Raw genomic sequence first — 22,120 nt, 5'->3', positions numbered from 1 at the left:
GAGAACTTGGAACGTTTTGTTATCAATATGGAATAACACCAAAAAAAGCAGCCAGTGGTCAACATAAAATTAAAAAGAAAAAATTCTATAAAAAACCTAAATATAATATAGATAAACCTCTTTATTATGAACAAAAATATTATAAAAAATTCTATAAAACCCCTAAAGGAAAACTTAAATCTTCTAATAAGAAAAAGCAAGTAACATGTTAAAAATGTAAATAACAAGGACATTATGCTAATAAGTGTACAATAGAACAAAAAATAAATAAAATATAAAATAAAGAAATTAAACATGCTTTGATAGCTATATTAATCAATTCAGAATCAGAAGAAGAATCAATTTATGAGAACTCTTCTAAAACTGAAGATTATTTTATACAACAATTAGACCTTACGTTGGAAGAAGGAAGCTCAGAAGAAAATATTGAAAAAGATGAGCAGAATAATTGTTTAGGAATAGGATTATGTAATTGTAGAAATTATGAAAAAACTGTAAATATTTTGACTAAAGACCAAACTTCTACACTAATAAAAATAATTGATAGGTTAGAAGGCACTCTATTAAGAGACGAATTCATAAACCAATTAGCTGAATTAGTTAAAAAAGAAGAAGAAAGTAAGCAGGAAATAAGACCAATAGAAATAAAGGAAATCTATAATCGGTTTAAAAACCCACAAGAAGAAGTCTCTCTTAATTCTCTTAAAGAAGAGATAAAAAAGTTAAAAAGAGAAGTTTCAGAATTAAAACAGCAAAATATTAATATGGACTATAGATTATTAAAAATAGAAGGAGAAAATATAATAAAAATTGAAGAACAAACTTTGCAAAATAATATTAGTAAAATAGAAGAGACTAGTAACATAATAATTTCTGAGAATTATATTAACATGGGTCCAGAAAATTACATAAATATACTAACTTTATTAGTAAGCCAAAAGTGGTTCACTATAATAACCTTAATTATAAGAGAAGAAAAATTTGATTCATAGCTATGGTAGATTCAGGAACTGATGTTAATTGTATATAAGAAGGGTTAATACCTATAAAATATTACGAAAAAACTACAGAAAAAGTTCTAATAGCAGAAAATGATAGAATGACTATAGACTATAAGTTATCTAAAGCAAAAATTTGTAAAGATCGAGTATGTTTTGCCACTACATTCTTTTTGGCAAGAAATATATCTCATCAAGTCATATTAGAAAATCCGTTTACTATATTACTATATCCCTTTAACGTCGACATCGACGGAATAACTTGTGGACGCATTCCAAACCACCCTGTTCATTTTGAATTTCTCACTAAACCAAAACAACATGAACTCAATATGTTACAACATCTATCTACACATGTAAGTATTATAGAAAATGAAACAAAACAAATTAACTATTTAAACTAAGAGAAAATTTTACAACACTTACCACTCCAGATTAATGTTATAGAAAGAAAAACAAGACAAGTTAACTATTTAAACCAAGAAGTTATATACAAAAGAATAGAAGGACAATTACAAACCCCTGAAATACAAAATAAAATAAAAGTAATTGAAGAAAAAATTAAGAAAGAATTATGTAGCCTAAACCCCAAAACTTTTCAGCATAGAAAATTACATGAGATATCTTTATCATATGAAGATGTATTTAATGAAAAAAATATACCAACAAGGGCAAAACCAATACATATGAATAAAGAGTATCTAGAATATTATAAAAAATAAATACAAGAATATTTGGATAAGGGACTAATAAGACCTTTGAAATCACCCTGGAGCTGTACAGGCTTCTATGTGATGAAAGCATCTGAAATAGAAAGAGGTGCTCCCAGGTTAGTTATCAATTATAAGCCTCTTAACAAAGTATTAAAATGGATTAGGTATCCTTTACCAAATAAAAGTGATTTAATCAAAAGATTAAATAAAGCAAATATCTTTTCAAAATTTGATTTGAAATCAGGATATTATCAAATTGCAGTAAAAGAGAAAGATAGATATAAAACAGCTTTTATAGTAGCCTTTGGACATTATGAATGGAATGTAATGCCCCAAGGATTAAGAAATGCTCCAACCAAGTTCCAAGAAATAATGAACAATATATTTTACCCTCATATAGAATTTACTATAGTATATCTTGATGACGTATTAGTATACTTAAAAGGAATAAAATAGCATATATATCATCTAGACAAATTTATGAATATTATAAAAGAGCAAGGATTATTTTTATCAGAAAAAAAAATGAAAATTTTTATAACTAAAGTAAGGTTTTTAGGATATGAGATTTATCAGGAAACTATAGTACCTATTAGAAGAGCCATTGAATTTGCAGATAAATTCCCAAATGAAATAACTGACAAAAAATAACTACAAATATTTTTAGGATGTTTAAATTATGTAGCAGAATTCTTACCTGGAATAAGAGTCACATGCAAACCTCTTTAATTATAAGAGATTAAGAAAAAATCCACCTCCATGGACAAAAGAGATGACTTTTATAATAATAAAGATAAAGAACGCGATAAAGGAAATACCTTGTATAAGTATACTAGATCCATTGGCTAAATTAATTGTAGAAATAGCTGCATCAGAATTAGGATATGGAGAAATTCTTAAACAAATACCTCCTAAGAGCTCAAAAGAACAAATAGTAAAATATCATCCAGGGATTTGGAACCAGGCTCAAAAGAATTATCCAACAGTCAAAAAAGAAATACTTGCCATAGTATTATGTGTTTCAAAATTTCAAGATTTATTCAATATAACATTTTTAATAAGAACTGATTGTAAAGCAGCCCCAAGTGTTTTAGAAAATGATGTCAAAAATCTGGTTTCAAAACAAATATTTGCAAGGTGGCAAGCTATTCTATCATGTTTCGATTTTACTATTGAACATATAAAAGGAGAACTAAATTCACTCCCTGACTTTCTTACTAGAGAATTTTTGTAGGAAAAGAATGGATTAAAAATCAGCCTCCAGTGAAGATTATGGTCAACCTTTTGACCAAATAAAAGAAAGAAAGTTACCTATTACTCTTGTACCAGCAAAACCATTATCATTAAGACCTATGACTATGTCACAGGTTGTAAAAGCATCATCATCATCATCATCACCTTCTAAGAGCTCTTTAATTACTACTAATAATAAATTCACATTATTGCAACCATCAGACCTCTGTAACACTCAGCCCTTGAAAGAACAGTTTCCTTACTATGAAAAACCCAATCCTATCAGATTATTAACCATCGAAAAAGAGTGGCTCAAAAAAGATAGGAAAACCCTATACAAGACTATTTTCTCAAATACTTTCCATTATATTCCTATTAACCCACAAAAAACCCAAAAATTCTATGAATTCATATTAGTAGACACCGGATCCATCGAATTAACCTATTATAGAGATTCCAACACCAAACAGCCCATTTATTCAAAAATAAAAATCATGAAAATATTATCTCTACAAGAGTGGAAATTACCCCCATATCATTCTAAAAGCTTCTCTTTAAAATTTGAACCTCAGAGCTATACCTATTATGATTATCAAGAAGCATGGAATCATATCTTATTTCTATCACCAAGTCCCCATTCTTGGTTCATTTGGTTTAGAAAGGGGATATCATTGTAATTTCCCAAATGGTTCCAATCATAGTTCCAGAATTTTGGACCGATAGAAGCCTTCTTCCCAAAAGAAGCCAGCCTGGTGTATGAATATTTTAAAAGCAAGTCATCATTCTTACAAGAGTACAATTCATTTCATTTATAGCAGCTATGGGAATAAGCTGGATTATAACTTGGGAATATGATTCAGCAGCATATGAAGAATGTCCAAGCATACAATATTTAGTAAGAGTAATAAAAATAAAGTGGTGGAACAAATATGATATAAATTTACTAAGAAAAGCAGCTATTGATCAATGGTTAACAACATCACAAAAGTGTCCAGCAATAACAGCCTTAAGTACCACCAATGAGCAAATAGCTTATAAAAAAAACCCAATTCTTAGCGTAGAAGCGACAAATTATGGCAGCCCTAGCGGCGGCAACCTCAGAAGAAGATATCCAAAGCTCTTTACAAGCAATACAAGCCGTACCTCTTGGAGAAGACGAAGAGGTCCAGTCCAGCCCGGCTCATTACTATCAAGACTCTCAAGACCCATTTGAAATGTAGTAAAAACTGTATATGAAATCAATGTAAAAACCCAATCATAGAATGATCTCAGTAAAAAAAAAAAAGAGCAAACAGTAAATGTCGGCAAACAGTAATTGTCGGCAAAATAGTAAATGTCGGCAAATAGTAAAAGCAAACAGTACTGTCGCAAATAGTAGCCAAATAGTAATTATTTGGGGTTTATAAATACCAAAGGCCTCATTCATTCCAAGGCATCAAAAACTTGAAAGCTCAAGAACTCTCTCTACTTCTATATCTTCTTACTTCATAAAATTCTCCAAATATTTGTAATGATCTTCAAGTTTGTATCAACTTTGCAAGCAATAATAGTATAAGTTCATCTCTGTAAGCCTACTATCTTATGCTTTCTTTTCTTATAATTTCTTTATTCTCTTAGTTATTATTTCTATTCTTATAACATGAAAGAGTTTCAAAAAAGACTTACTTATTTAAAGCTTGTTAGAAGAAAAATGAAAACAAGAGTGATGGCAATAGATATGAAAATAAGAAGACTAATAACTGAGTCTTCAAAACTAAAAGTAGAAATAAAAAAGATAAACAAGAAAATAATCAGAACCAAAAAATTGTTACAACATACTAAAACTATAAAATTGATAAGAAGAATGTATTATCTTCATAGACAAAGTATGATTGCTTTACAAGAGATACAGTCACGAATACAAGTAGTAAACGTCCAAAAGATATAACCTGAGCCTTTACAAGCAGTACAACCTGAACCTTTATCCGAGCAGCCTTTAGAAGCAGTACAACCTGAACCTTTATCTGAGCCTTTACAAGATTCTTTATAATATATATATACATCATTAAGTTTTCTAAAGAAAAAGGGAGAGAAATTTAAACAAAATATAGAACAGAACTCAAAAAAGACTTTGCCATCTTCCAGATGAACTTCAGCTCACTGTGGAACACCAGGACTTGCATCTGAATAACACAGAATATATATGGAATCAGAACCCCCAGCCTATGGGTTCTCAGTACGGTAAAAGTGCCAAATAGATATAATATAAGTAACAAGAACTCTTTAAACAATCTTAAACTTCCACATAATAATCTTTTCATCCTAGATTCTCACTAATCCATGATTAGGCAACTATCTTAAGGGATTCTACCCTAATTCACTTTCCTCTTTATTTCCACAACTCACTAACTTCGACTAGAACATCCCTCAGATAGTTCAAACTCAGTGATTCTATCCCAATGCATCTACCCAAGGAGCTCATATAATCTCATTCAATATTTGTCTTTATTATTCAATTATTTCATCATTTTATCTCATCAAGAACAGTCTTCAGCATCAACCGACACCAGCATGAGAGACCTCTCAGATATGCAAACACAAGTAAGACAAACAAATAAAATACATGTATAATCAAGTAAAGCAATTAGCACAAAGTCATTTAATATGCACAAATTAACAAGCCAAAAGTATAGCAAACCCAAACAAAGCTATCAAGTGCAAATGATGCATGTCTGCCCTATGACTAATGAGTTCATATGTCATTTATACAGCCAAAACCCGACACATCTGATAGCTAACCCGGATATTGTCTCTCAACATAAAGGGAATCCTCATCCTCCAAATTAGAGAGAGACTATAATATAAGGATAGGGAATCTCAACTAACTCGTTTACACCACAACTAGAAATTGAATCGAAGAGAATCCTCAACCTTCTCCATTCAATTCCCTGACATGACAAGAGAGGGAATCCTCAACCTTACTTTCCCACCGTAACAAGAAAGAGAATCCTCAACCTCAACTTGTCTCTCGTAGCAAGAGAGAGAATTCTCAATCCCAACTTGCCTATACGTGAGTAGCACAAAGTCTCCGTCCTCATCATGTCAATCTAAATCTCAATTCAATCAAACATACCCAAAAATTGAATTTAATAATATAGAATTAAACCAAAAGAAATCATCAACCTTCTATCCAACTCCCTGGTACGACATGTGTAAGAACGGATTTTAGAATAAAATAATAAACTGCTTAATTAGAATAAAATAATAATTTAATTGCCCGGTATAGGTTCAAAATTTAGAAGTGTTAATTTGAATATATAAAGGTGAAATTCGGATTCAGTAAATTTTTTCGAGCGGGAAAAAGTATTTTTCTACTGAAAATTGCGTAAAAATGGGTACCGGTAAATTAGCCAGCAGTACCATCTTAAGTTTGTCCGATACTGTGTGAGAGCAATAAAAACTGTAGAAAAACTTAAGGAAAATATTTAAAGTTGAAAGCCGGATGCTAATTCTAAAGGTTTGGCCCAAAGTTAGGCCAAACGGGCCAAAAAAGCTAACGAGTTAGACCGGACCCAAATTGGACCCAAGGCCCAATATATATAAACCCATTAATGAGCCAAAATCAGCTCATTTCACCAACAAAGAAAGGAAGGCACGCTGTTTTGAGAAGAGAAGGGAGAGGAGGGCTTGACACTGTTTATCTCCATCTTCCTCAAGCCATAACATGAGCTATAGTCCTCCGATTGACAAGCCGTTTATGGCCACGCGAAACTCTTGTCGAGCTCTTCATTTCTAGCCAAAAAAAATTGGTAAGATTTCAAAGCTTGCACTCCAGTTTTCTGCCATATGTAATTTCGCAATTTTGGTTTTTCATTTTGGAAAAAAATTGTGATCTTGTAGCGGGTTATTGTTGGATTTTGTCCTAATTTATAGTCGGTAAGGTAAGAAAGCTCTATACCCTTGTGATTTGTCATATTTGTGAACCCTAGGTTTTGATTTTGGTAATTTATATGGTTTAGCTTGGAAATTTTTGTTGGTTGGAATTGAATTGAGGAATTGGTGCACTTGGAGTTGATCTTTGGTGACTAGGCATTGTTAAGCTTGTTTGAGGACTCAACTTGGTGACTTTGTGCATATTGGGAATCAGCCAAGGTATGGTTTTTGTTTCCTTTATGTAATATGTAATGTTTCGTGACACTTAGGCTAGTAGCCTTTAAGATAGGATTGAATGATGTGGTTGTATGATTAATTGCATGTAAATGTTATGGTTGATGATGATTTTGAGGAAGGTTAAAGGAGTTGTATATAGTAGAGTATGGATATTGATGATTATGATGATTGTGATGATTGGGTGAATTATGATGTTAATAATGGGTAATTGTTGATGTGTTGATGATTGATGATGTTGTTGTTGATAGATGATGAAAAATTAGAGAATTTATAATAATAAGTTGATAAACAATGTTTGTGATGGTTTAGAATGGCGTATATGTGAATTGTTTGATGTTGGGATTGTTGATTATGTTTAATTAAGATGGTTATCTTGAGAAGACATTAAAGAAATTAGGAGGATTTGATGGTTTGATAGCTAGATGCTTGAGAAATGGTTTGAAAGTGTTTAATATGAATGTTTGAGTTGTGTTGAGTGTGTTTTGTTTGGGTTTGGTTTTAGAAGTTTTGAAAAAATTAGAGAATTATCACTTTTGGTAAAAACCTATTTTTGGTAGATTTTGGCGGAACATAACTTGAGTCACAAACATTGAAATTGAATTTTTTTTATTTTAAATTAAAGATGATTTCAAAATATTTAAAATGATATAAAATTTGAGAAAAATGGAGTTTTATAGAGGAAGTTATGACTGTTTAAAGTTCGGTGCAAAAATCTGAAATTCTGCAGCTTTAAAATTTTCTAAGTCTGATACAGCATGCTGATAAACCCCAATTTTGTGGTTTATCTTGTGCTTAATTTAGGAGATTTTATCAACTTATCTCACATTTATTATATAAAATAGCATGGTTTTGTAATTCTTCCTAAATTTGTGCTTAAGAGTGAAAACATGCTTTTTAGGCCTTAAATTTGCCAATTTTAATTCACTTTAATTCCATTCGATGCTTTAATATATTTGTTGAGTAATTTCAGATTCATAAGGCAAGTATTGGATATAAGAAGTGAAGAGAAAAGCATACAAAGTGGAGAATTCATGAAGAAATGAGTATTTGGAGGGTTCATGGCCACGCGCACGTGTCATCCACGCGTACGCGTGAGAATGACATTTGCAAGGCCACGCGCACGCATTACCCACGCGTATGCGTGAGGAGAAAATCTGCCAGCGATGCGCACGTGTCGTCCACGCGCACGTGTGACACTGATCACGTGACCTTATTAAGTGAAAATATTGGGGGCAATTTTTGAACTTTCCAGGCCCAAATCCAACTCATTTCTGAGGCTATTTGATGCAGAATTGAAGATTGGACAAAGGGGGAGCAATTAGTTTAGGTTAGGAAGTATGTAAGGTAGTTTTCTAGAGAGAGAAGCTCCCTCTTCTCTCGAGAATTAGGATTCTTAGGTTAATTTTTCTCTTAGATCTAGGTCTAATTTCTTGTTTTCATCTTGTTTTCTTTACAATTTCTTGTCCTTACATCTTTGTTCTTCTTAGTTCACTTGTTAATTTTTCTTTTATGTCATTTTTATGTTTATGAGCACTCTTGTTAATTTTAATTTCCTTTAATGCAATTTATGTTTTATGTTCTTTTATTGTTCAATTGAGTTGTTATTGTTGATTCCTTGCATTGGGTAGTTGTAGATTTTATTCTTCCTTGCAATTTACCATGCCTTTATTTTATGCCTTCCAAGTGTTTGATAAAATGCTTGGTTGGATGTTAGGGTAGATTTTGAGCATTCTTAGCTTGGAAAGAGAAATTGGGCAATCTTGAGTCATTGATACCCAACTCATGTTGGTAATCTAGGGTTGTTAGTTAATATTGTTTTTATTGACTCTAATCTCTTGCTAATTTAATTAGTAAGTTGATTAAGACTTTTGAATTGAGATTAACTAGTCTTATTTGACTTTCTCTCAATGTGAGGATAACATTATACCTTCTTCCTATATTGGAGATGACTAAATAGGATTAGCTATTGTTAATCATTGTATGATAATTAATGACTAGGATAGAAAGCCTATATTCTCAATCCTTGCCATGAATGCCTCTCTTTATTACTTTCTTTCTTTAATTGTTTGCTTTATCTTCTTGCAATTTAAATTTCTTGCACTTTTATCAACCCAACCCCTTTTGACCTCATAACCAATAATTGAGCATTCGATTGCAAGTCCTTGTGAGATGACCTGAGGTTTAAATACTTCGGTTATTTTATTCGGTTTGCACTCGTGACAAACAAATTAAATTTTGATTTGAGCATTACTTGTCGGTTTGGAACTATACTTGCAATGAAGTTATTTCCTCTAACCGAGAAGAAATCCTAACCGACGGTTTTGCTCTTTCAATTTTTTGGCACCGTTGCCGGGGACTTGTAATGTGTGCTTGTTATTGGTTATTGTATATATGTTAATATTGTGAATAGCTTGATTTTGGTTTGTTTGCTAGTTTTTGTTAGTTGTAGCATCTTGTTTTTCTTGTTTCTTGTTAGTTTTTGTTTTCATTTTCTCTTGCTACTATGAATTCTCACCCCTTTGGCTATGAGTTTGGTTCAAACTATGTTGTAGGAAATGGAAGTTACAATGACAACATGCATCAAGGATGGAGTAATCAATGGTGTGAGGAGCCTCAAGCCTATGGACAACCTTCATGGCAACACCTCCTTCAGTTTCTTATGGGTAGAATCTAACTCCTAATGCATATCAACCTAATGGATGTGGTGACCCTCATTGTGGTTGTCAACCACAATCACCATATGTATATGACCCTCTTCCTCAACATAGCTCTCAACCACCATGCTAACAAGCCTTATACCACCATTCACCTCTATATGATCCTAACCTATATCTACCATACCAACCACCATATGAACCATACCTAGAGCCACCACCATTCCAACATCAATACTCCCAAGAACCACCATTTCCTTATACACCACTGCAAGACTTTCACCAATATGAATCACCTTTCAACTATAATGCCTTTTCCTCAGCCAATGAACCCTTTCTTTCACCACCTCCTTCATTTGAGGAAGCTCTACATGCCCTCATGCTAGAACAATAAAGAGATATTAGCTCTTATATCCAAAGGCAAGAAGAGAAGCAAAAGGAGCTAAAGAAGCTAGAAGTCATGGTTGCTACCCTGGCGGAAGCCATTAACTACATCACCTCCCACCTAAGCTCATGCATCCCAAGTACTCCCATTGATGAATGTGGAGGATCAACCAAGGAGCATAGTGAGGGAGTGAACTTTCAAGGTGAAGAAGAGGAGTTAAAGCAAAAAGTACAACAAAAGAAGGAAGTAGAGATAATTGGACCAAAGGAAGTGGTTGAAGATTTAGGAGATGTTGAATGCAAAGAGGAATCTCAAGTTGAAGAGCCTTCTTCTATGGAGCGTGAAATTGATGTTGAGGAGGCTGGTGCACAACCTCCAAGGCATGTTGAGAGTGAAGAACTGGAAGGAGTAGGGCAAGCACCAAGTCCCCCTATTTTATGATGATTCTGCACCAACATATAATCCTTTTGAGTTTGATGAATTCTTCCCCATTGAACTTGGAATTGATGTTGAGGTAGATTTCACTCAACCTCTTATTTATGACTTGAGTGATAGGGAAGAGCTAGAGGACATTGGTGAAGAAGCAACTGAATTTGAGAAAGTTTGGTAAGAGGTAGAGCTTGAAGAACCTTGCCAAGTGGTGGAAGCCCCTAGAAGGGGATGGACGGGAGTGGAACGTGCTCTATCAAGATCATTGGAAACTCCTCTACCTAAGTTGCCATCTAATCCTTCATTTGAGTGGGTAAAACTCATCACTCTTATCTTTATTATCCCACTTGAATTTGGTTTGCTTGAAACGAAAGGCCAACTGAGGGCGCTTTATGGAATTAAGCGTAAGAGAAGGATGTTTAGTGGTTGACGTTGTAAATCTAGGCTCATTATGGTTGGAAGCTCAAAATTTAGGAGCATAGATTGGTGTAGTTCTCAAATGGATGGGTCTAGGAGGATAGTTTGGTGCCTTAGTGAGAATTCAGCTTTCTTACCACCCGGAGGGAATCACCATGATCCATTTGAAGATGGGTGTGAAAATAAGGTTTGGGATCCCGGATTACAATATATATGAGGATCAACTTTGGGAGCTCCAAGCTTGTGAAGAACTCCATCAAGGCTTGATGCAAATGATTGAGAATCTTGGAGCACAATGGAAGACTAAGCATTGGTGGATGTTCAAGGATGGATTCAAGCATAAGCCACCTTGATTAGAGCTCCCCAAAAGTCCAACTTAAGGACAATAAATGAAAGTGCTAGGTGGGAGACACCCCACCATGGTAACATCTTTTTCATTCTTCTCTTTTGTACATATTGGTAAATTAGTTTAACTTCATGTTTTGTTTGATTAGTTGACTTTATTTGGGAGTCTAGCGTGTTAAATAAGGTTTTGTGGTGTTTTGGTAGCTGTTTGGAGGTTTGGATTGCTTGGTTTAGTGGAAGAAATTGGAAAAATTTGAAAAACAGAGCACCCAGCCATGCGTACGCATCACCCACGCGTACGCATGACCCCCAAGTTTCCAACACCTCACGCATACGCTTCGCCCACGCGTACGCGTGACCACCAAATTTTCCATGCCCGGTACAAAAACCAGAGAGTTGCACGTGTAGTGTGCTAAAATTGTGCCTCTGGCACAATTTTGACCCACGCGTACGCGTCGCCCACGCGTACGCATCACTTACCTCTCTCTTCACTCATCCGTGCGCGTCGACGACGCGTACGCATCGCCTCTCGTTGCTGCCATGCACGCGTACGCGTGACACCTGTCCTGTTTCACCCACCTTCTTTTCTTCTCCTCTTTTCATTCCTTTCCTTCTTTTCCCTTCTCCTCTTTTCTTTCCACCTTTTAACCATCATCCAACACTACCAATCACCATCTATTACCATTTTTTTTAGTTAGTTGGTTAGTTAGTTATTTAGTTTGTTTAATTTTTATTTAATTTTCTGTTTTTCATGATAAGTGTTGGATTATTAATTTTGTTTGCTGTTTATTGCTGCTTATTATTAACTTGATACTATTTTAGCATAACTATTTTTGATATTCATTGTTGGATTTCTTTGTTGAGGTTACAAGTGTTACTTGGTTTTTAACTCTTCATGCTTAACATTTTTGAATACCAAGTACGTAGGACATTGCCTTTAAAGTTCTTTACATCTTTTGAATTGCATGTTTTAGCTAGCCAACATGTGATTTGATTTCATTATCTGTGATGAGGTAGTTTGTGTATTGTCAATGCATTTTTTTGTTAGGTGATGCTTGTTTATGATTGACCCTTATTTACGTCACCTATTTCATGCATTGAGATTTATGGAATTGTGAAATTGGATCGAGATCTTATCGAGTGACATATTTTTGAGCTTTCTAAGCTTTATGGACCATTCTTGCTATGTGATTGAGTTTGATTTCTATCCTCTTTTTCCTACGTTCCATAGCACCCATGTCTTCCACCCTTATGTCACTTAGGTGTTGCAAACAAACTTTAATATGTGCCATTATTTGATGTTTGAGCTCTATATTTCAATTGGTTCACTAAGTTTACTTGCACATCAATCAATATCCATTCATTATCCAATTCACAATTGCTTGATTTTTTCTTGAATGTTTTTATGCTTCTTTATCACTTGTTTGCTTATCTTAACCTACAAGTTTTCTTTGAAGTATTTCAAGCACACTAGAATGAGTGAAGTGCATGCTTCTTTTGTGTAATTGTGACATGGCTCTCTATGCTAGTGTGTATGTTCTAAATCGCATGCAAATTAGAACTCACACACTATTTTTCCTTAATGTCACACTAATTCACTCACTCAATTCTGGTAATCATCACCTCATTCCAACAATTTACGCTTCCTTGCTTTTGCATTATCTCATCTTACTGTGCTATTTTCTTTTTTCATGGGTGAGTCATCATAAGCTAAAACGGATGCGGAAAAAAGGGCACGCATCAACCAGTTGATCCACCAGCTGAAGGCCGCGATCCGGAAAGTCGCCGTACCCCCTTGCTCATCTTTGAATGCACTGAGGACGGTGCAAACTTTTAAATGTAGAGAGGTCGTCCGACCGATCGGCATTTTTTTTGGGTGACAATTTCTAATCCCAACACTTTTGCATTTCATTTTTAGGTTTTTTTAGAATTTTTAGTTGTATTTTCTTATTTTGCATATATGTATAATAAGCTTAGTCAAATAATGAAATTTTCAAGGAATTTATCTATAGGGCACCCCAATTGATTTGAGAAATTTTTTTTTTGGAACTTGCTTGAGTTATATATATTGTGGAACATGTTTTTGAGCTAAGAACACATAAGCATGTGAGTTTTGAGCCTAATTGTATGGTTACATCATATAACCATTATTTTCCTTCTTGTGTATGATTATTCTCTTTCTATGATTGTAATCTTTGATTTGTTTGATTCTTTATGTCCATTATTCCATGTATACATGCATTTATATGATTAAGGCCATCATTTCATTTAACTCACTTACCAAAATAACCTACATTTATCTTCCATTGGTAGCCAACTTTGAGCCTATGCTAAATCTATTTGTTCTTAATTTTAGCACATTACAAGCCTTAAAGAGAAAAATAATAAATGTTCTTAATTTGGATCTTTGATTAACTTAGGCTAGTGAGAGTGTTTATCATTTAAGTAAGGGAAAATGTGGGAACATTGGTTGGGAGAAAATGGTGTTTTTATATTTTTGTTAAAATTTTTTGGGATTTGGGTACATACTCATGCATTAAATATTTAAACCATATGCATTGGTACCTTTGTATATAAAAGAAAATATATATATATATATATATATATATAAAGAAAAAAATGAAAAAAATGTAGAAACAAATATATATAAAAAGAAAAAGAAAGAAAAAAGAAAAGCAATACGAAGGGGACAAAATGCCCCAAAGTGAAGTTCAATAATAATCAATACATATGGGTTGTGATAAAAAAGAGAATGCATGAGTGTGTGTGATGAGTCCATATTTGACGATATATTTTAGTTTGATTTGAGTGGATTTCATCACATAAACCCACATTTATTCATCCAAATAGCATACTTTTGTGTTTTCTCCCTAAATTAAGCTTAATTGTGAAAACATGATATTTTGTGCTTAATTTAACAAATTTTATTCCAATTTAATCCCATTCGATGCCTTGGTATGCGTGACCGATGCGTACGCATCACAGCCAGCACGTGACCTCATTAATGCAAATCGCTGGGGGCGATTTCTGGGCCTCCAGAGCCCAGTTTTGGGACTCTCTGAAGCTGATTCTTGCTATATCAAAGGAGGCCTCATTCCATGTGAAGGGGGGGGGGAGAAATTAGGGTTAGTATAGCATTATATAGGTTGTTTCTAGAGAGAGAAGCTCCCTCTTCTCTCTAGAACTAGAGTTTCTTAGTTTAATTTCTTTGTAATTTCTATTTTTAATTCTTGTTTTCATCTAGTTTCTTCTACCTTTATTTGTTCTATTGTCTTAATTTCCTTATGTTATCTTGTTAATTTCTCATTTCCTTTGTCTTTTATGTTTATGACACTTTGTTATTTTAATTTACATTTAATGCAATTTATGTTTTCATGTCATTTATTGCTTTATTGAGTTGCTATCTTTACTTTCCTTGCTTGGTAGTGGTAGCATTTATTATTTCTTGTCATTTTATCATGCTTTCTTCTTATGCTCTCTAAGTGTTTGACAAAATGCTTGGTTGGGTTTTTGCCTAGTTTTTCACACTCTTGGTTGGGAAATTGGGTAATTAGATGAAATTGAGTTGTGGATGTCCATTCCACATTGTGTTTGTTAATTGATTTGGTTTCCATTAACACTAAGCCTTCCATTAATAGAGTTGGTAAGGACTGGTGGATTGGGATCAATTATACCCTTTTGACTAATTCTCGATGTTAGGATTGACTAATTGGGATTAATTCTACACAATCACCATGTTTGTGGTCCATAACTAGGATAGAAAGCCTTAGTTCCCCAATTCCTACCAAGAGCTCCTTTTTAGCATTTAATTTCCATTTTTATAGCTTCTACTTGCTTTCCATTTAATTTTATGCTTGTTTCATTTATTGCCATTTACATTTCTTGCATCTTACAGTCAAAAATCCCAAAACCCCCCATAGCCAATGATAACAACATTTCATTGCAACTCCTAAGGAAGACGACCCAGGAGTTAAATACTCTCGGTTTATGTTTGGTTTGAATTGTGACAATCTTTTGAATTAAATTTTATTATTGGCCAATTATTGGTTTGGAGCTATACTTGCAACGAAGATCTATTTGGAGAAAATCTTAACCTACAATTTGGTCTTTGTCACCGCTTAACATCATTGATGAGTAGTGGTACTGCCTCTACTCATATAGACACATAATCAAAAGCCACTAATATATAATTATTTGAGTAAGAGGGTAGAAAAGGTCCCATGAAATCTATCCCTTATACATCAAAAAGCTCTGATTCTATAATGAAATTCTGTGGCATTTCATGTCTCTTTTATAGGTTCCTAGTTCTTTAACATTGATCACATCTTTCAACAATGGTTCTCGCATCCTTAAATAGTGTTGGCTGATACAAGCTACTTTGGAGGACTTTGGTTGTTGTCCTTTCTCCACTGAAGTGGCCGTCACAGTCAGAGCCATGACAATGCCACAAGATACCTTGAGTCTCCTCTTTGGGGATGCATCTTCTACTGATTCCATCCAAACATTTCTTAAATAAGTAAGGCTTATCCCACAACAAGAAGCAGACATCATGGATCAATTTCTTCCTTTTGTTCCAAGTAAGCTCCTTGGGAACAATTCTCATAGCTTTGTAATTAGCCATATCAACAAACCATGGTGTCATGTTTATAGGAAAGAGTTGTTCATCCGGGAAGTGGTGCACGAAATTGTGATACATATCCATGGCTTCAAAGGCCTGGTGCTCTGATCTAGTTTTATTGTCTGTCACAACTTCGATACAACTAACCAGCAAGTGCACTGGGTCGTCCAAGTAATACCTTACGTGAGTGAGGGTCGAATCCCACGGAGATTGTTGGTATGAAGCAAGCTATGGTCACCTTGTAAACCTCAGTCAGGCGGATATAAAATAATTATGGAGTTTTCGAATAATAAATAATAGAATAGGGATAGAGGTACTTATGTAAGTCCTTGGTAGGAATTTCAGATAAGCGAATGGAGATGCTTTTCGTTCCTCTGAACCTCTGCTTTCCTGCTATCTTTATCCAATCAGTCTTACTCCTTTCCATGGCTGGCTTTATGTGATACATCACCACTGTCAATGGCTACTTTCGGTCATCTCTCGGGAAAATGATCCAATGCCCTGTCACGGCATGGCTAATCGTCTGGAGGCATCACCCTTGCCAATGGCTTCATCTTATCCTCTCAGTGAATAATATGCTCACGCACCCTGTCACGGCACGGCTATTCATCTGTCGGTTCTCGATCATGCTGGAATAGGATTTACTATCCTTTTGCGTCTGTCACTAACGCCCTACAATCGCGAGTTAGGAGCTCGTCACAGTCATTCAATCATTGAATCCTACTCGGAATACCACAGACAAGGTTTAGACCTTCCGGATTCTCTTGAATGCCGCCATCATTCTAGCTTACGCCACGAAGATTCCGGTTAGGAGATCTAAGAGATATTCATTCTAGCTTATTTCATGTAGAACGGAAGTGTTTGTCAGGCACGCGTTCATAAAGGAGAAGGATGATGAGCGTCACACATAATCATCACCTTCATCACGTTCTTGGGTGCGAATGGATATCTTGGAAGTGAAATAAGATGAATTGAATAGAAAACAGTAGTACTTTGCATTAATCTTTGAGGAACAGCAGAGCTCCACACCTTAATCTATGGAGTGTAGAAACTCTACCGTATGAAAATACATAAGTGAAGGTTCAGGCATGGCCGAGATGGCCAGCCCCCTAAAACGTGATCAATAGTCTCCTAAGATGAACAATGGATTAAAACTGAGACCAAAGATGTCTAATACAATAGTAAAAGATCCTATTTATAATAAACTAGTCACTAGGGTTTACATGAGTAAGTAATTGATGCATAAATCCACTTCCGGGGCCCATTTGGTGTGTGCTTGGGCTGGGCTTGAGTGTTGCACGTGTAGAGGTCCTTATTGGAGTTGAACACCAGTTTTTGTGCCAGTTTGGGCGTTCAACTCTGGTTTTGGCTCCTTTTCTGGCGATGGACGCCAGATTTGGGTAGAAAGCTGGCGTTGAACGCCAGTTTACATCGTCTATTCTTGGCCAAAGTATGGACTATTATATATTTCTGGAAAGCCCTGGATGTCTACTTTCTTTCCAACGCAATTAGAAGCACGCCATTTCGAGTTCTGTGGCTCCAGAAAATCCACTTTGAGTGCAGGGAGGTCAGAATCCAACAGCATCACCAGTCCTTCTTCAACCTCCGAATCTGATTTCTGTTCAAGTCCCTCAATTTCAGCCAGAAAATACCTGAAATCACATAAAAACACACAAACTCATAGTAAAGTCCAGAAATGTGAATTTAACATAAAAACTAATGAAAACATCCCTAAAAGTAACTAGATCCTACTAAAAATATACTAAAAACAATGCCAAAAAGCGTATAAATTATCCGCTCATCACAACACCAAACTTAAATTGTTGCTTGTCCCCAAGCAACTGAAAATCAAATAGGATAAAAAGAAGAGAATATACTATAAATTCCAAAGTATCAATGAAACATAGCTCCAATCATATGAACGGGACTTATAGCTTTTGCCTCTTGAATAGTTTTGGCATCTCACTTTATCCATTGAGGTTCAGAATGATTGGCATGTATAGGAACTTCAGATTTCGAATAGTGTTATTGACTCTCCTAGTTCAGTATGATAATTCTTGAACACAGCTTCTTTATGAGTCTTGGCTGTGGCCCTAAGCACTTTGTTTTCCAGTATTACCACCGGATACATAAATGCCATAGACACATAATTGGGTGAACCTTTTCAGATTGTGACTCAGCTTTGCTAAAGTCCCCAATTAGAGGTGTCCAGGGTTCTTAAGCACACTCTTTTTTTGCTTTGGACCTTGACTTTAACCGCTCAGTCTCAAGTTTTCACTTGACACCTACACGCCACAAGCACATGGTTAGGGACAGCTTGGTTTAGCCGCTTAGACCAGGTTTTTATTCCTTTAGGCCCTCCTATCCACTGATGCTCAAAGCCTTGGGGTCCTTTTTATTTGCCCTTGCCTTTTGGTTTTAAGGGTTATTGGCTTTTTCTGCTTGCTTTTTCTTTTTCTTTCTATTTTTTTTTCCTATTTTTTTTCTTCCCTTTTTTTCTTCTTTTTTTTTTCTGCAAGCTTTGTTCTTTGCTGCTTTTTCTTGCTTCAAGAATCATTTTTATGATTTTTCAGATTATCAAATAACATGTCTCCTAGTCATCATTCTTTCAAGAGCCAACATATTTAACATTCTTAAACAACAACTTCAAAAGACATATGCACTGTTCAAGCATACATTCAGAAAACAAGAAGCATTGTCACCATATCAATATAATTAAACTAAGTTCAAGGATAAATTCAAAACTCATGTACTTCTTGTTCTTTTGAATTAAAACATTTTTCATTTAAGAGAGGTGATGGATTCATAGGACATTCATAACTTTAAGCCAAAGTTACTAACTACTAATGATCATGTAATGAAGACACAAACATAGATAAGCACATAACATAGAAAACGAAAAACAGAAGAATTAAGAATAAGGAATGAATCCACCTTAGTGATGGTGGCGTTTCCTTCTTGAGGAACCAATGATGTCCTTGAGCTCTTCTATGTCTCTTCCTTGTCTTTGTTGCTCCTCCCTCATTGCTTTTTGATCTTCTCTTATTTCATAAAGCATGATGGAGTGCTCTTGATGTTCCACCCTTAGTTGTCCCATATTGGAACTCAATTCTCCTAGGGAGGTGTTGATTTGCTCCCAATAATTTTGTGGAGGAAAGTACATTTGAGGCATCTCCGGGATCTCATGGAAATGAGCTTCTTGCGCCTCTTGAGCTCCATGATTGGGCTCTCTTGCTTGCTCCATCTTTTTTTTAGTGATGGGCTTGTCCTCTTTAATGAGGATATCTCCCTCTATGTCAATCCCAGCCGAATTGCATAGGTGGCAAATGAGGTGAGGAAAGGCTAACCTTGCCATAGTGGAGGACTTGTCAGCCACCTTGTAGAGTTCTTGAGATATAATCTCATGAACTTCCACCTCTTCTCCAATCATGATGCTATGGATCATGATGGCCCGGTCTATAGTAACTTCAGACCGGTTGCTAGTGGGAATGATTGAGCATTGAATGAACTCTAACCATCCTCTAGCTACAGGCTTGAGGTCCAATCTTCTTAGTTGAACCGGCTTGCCTTTGGAGTCAATCTTCCATTGAGCTCCTTCCACGCATATGTCCATAAGGACTTGGTCCAACCTTTGATTAAAGTTGACCCTTCTAGTGTAGGGGCGTTCATCTCCTTGCATCATGGGCAAGTTAAACGCCAACCTCACATTTTCCGGACTAAGATCTAAGTATTTTCCCCGAACTATTGTAACATAGTTCTTTGGGTCTGGGTTCTTACTTTGATCATGGTTCTTGGTGATCCATGCATTAGCATAGAACTCTTGAACCATTAGGATGCCGACTTGTTGGATGGGATTTGTTAGAACTTCCCAACCTCTTCTTTGAATTTCATGTCGGATCTCCGGATACTCATTTCTTTTGAGTTTGAAAGGGACCTCGGGGATCACCTTTTTCTTGGCCACAACATCATAGAAGTGATCTTGATGGGCTTTGGAGATGAACCTTTCCATCTCCCATGACTCGGATGTGGAAGCTTTTATCTTCCCTTTCCCTCTTCTAGAGGATTCTCCGGTCTTAGATGCCATCAATGGTAATGGAAAAACAAAAAGCTTATGCTTTTACCACACCAAACTTAGAATATTGCTCGCCCTCGAGCAATAAACAAAAGAATAGAAGAAGAAGAAGAAGAAATATGGAGAGGGAGAGGGAGATGTGGTTTCGGCCAAGAAGGGTGTAGAGGGGTGTGTTGTGTGAATTTGATGAAGAATAGAGGGCTTTATATAGGGAAGGGAGGGGGGTTAAGGTTCGGCCATATGGGTGGGTTTGGGTGGGGAGTTGGTTTTGAATTTTGAAGGTAGGTGGAGTTTATGAGGTAGGTTTATGGGGGAGAGTGGATGGATGTGAGTGGTGAAGAGGTGATGGAGAAGAGTGTTTGAGGTGATTGGTGAAGGGTTTTTGGGGAAGAGTGTTTATGGGGTTGTGTGAAAGAGAGTGGTGAGAAGAAGTGAGTGGAGGTAGGTGGGGATCCTGTGGGGTCCACAGATCCTGAGTGGATCCTGTGGAGTCCACAGATCCTGAGTGTTCAAGGATTTACATCCCTGCACCCATTAGGCATGTAAAAATGCCTTTGTACCCAACTCTGGGCGTTCAGCGCCAGGTTGGTGGCCATTTTGGGCGTTCAACGCCCATTTGTGTGCCATTTCTGGCGTTGAACGCCAGAACCATGCCTATTCTGGCGTTCAGCGCCCAAAAGCTGCTCATTTTGGGCGTTCAGTGCCAGAACCATGCTCTGTTCTGGTGCTGAACGCCAGATAGATGCTTCTCCAGGGTGTGATTTTTCTTCTGCTGTTTTTGATTCCGTTTTCAATTTTTATATTTATTTTGTGACTCCACATGATCATGAACCTACAAAGACATATAACTGAGAAAAAAATAGTTAGATAAATAAAAATTGGGTTGCCTCCCAACAAGCGCTTCTTTAATGTCAATAGCTTGACAGTGGGCTCTCATGGAGCCTCACAGATGTGCAGAGCTTTGTTGAGACTCTCCAACACCAAACTTAGAGTTTGGATATGGGAGTTCAACACCAAACTTAGAGTTTGGTTGTGGCCTCCCAACACCAAACTTAGAGTTTGACTGTGGGGGCTCTGGTTGACTCTGCTTTGAGAGAAGCTTTTTCTGCTTCCTCTCCATGGTTGCAGAGGGAGATCCTTGAGTTTTAAACACAAGGGAGTCCTCATTCCATTGAAGGACTATTTCACCTCTGTCAACATCAATCACAGCTTTTGCTGTGCCCAGGAAAGGTCTTCCTAGGATGATGGATTCATCCTCTTCCTTTCCAATATTCAGGACTATGAAATCAGTAGGGATGTAAAGGCCCTCAACCTTTACTAGCACATCCTCTACTTGTCCATAAGCCTGTTTTCTTGAGTTGTCTGCCATCTCTAATGAGATTCTAGCAGCTTGCACCCCATAGATTCCCAGTTTCTCTATTACAGAGAGGGGCATGAGGTTTATCCCTGAACCAAGGTCACACAGGGCCTTAAAGATCATGGTGCCCATGGTACAGGGTGTTATGAACTTTCCAGGATCCTGTCTCTTCTGAGGCAACGTCAGTTGATCCAGATCACTTAGTTCATTGATGAACAAGGGAGGTTCAACTTCCCAAGTATCAATGCCAAATAATTTGGCATTCAGCTTCATGATTGCACCAAGAGACTTGGCAGTTTGCTCTTCAGTAACATCCTCATTCTCTTCAGAAGAGGAATACTTATCAGAGCTCATGAAGGGCATAAGGAGGTTCAATGGAATCTCTATGGTCTCTAGATGAGCCTCAGAGTCCTTTGGTTCCTCAGAGGGAAGCTCCTTATTGATCATTGGACGTCCCAGGAGGTCTTCCTCCTTGGGATTCACATCCTCCTCTCACTCATTGGGTTCGGCCATTTTGCTTATGTTAATGGCCTTGCACTCTCCTTTTGGATTCTCTTCTGTATTGCTTGGGAGAGTACTGGGAGGGATTTCAGTGATCCTTTTACTCAGCTGGCCCACTTGTGCTTCCAAATTTCTAATGGAAGACCTTGTTTCATTCATGAAGCTCACAGTGGCCTTGGATAGATCAGAGACTAGATTTGCTAAATTAGAAGCATTTTGTTCAGAGTTCTCTGTCTGTTTCTGAGTGGA

Source organism: Arachis ipaensis, chromosome B3 (genome assembly GCF_059453495.1).
Source record: "Arachis ipaensis isolate K30076 ecotype BB chromosome B3, ASM5945349v1, whole genome shotgun sequence".
NCBI classification, from domain to species: domain Eukaryota; kingdom Viridiplantae; phylum Streptophyta; class Magnoliopsida; order Fabales; family Fabaceae; genus Arachis; species Arachis ipaensis.
Note: the sequence above shows the minus strand (reverse complement) of the source record.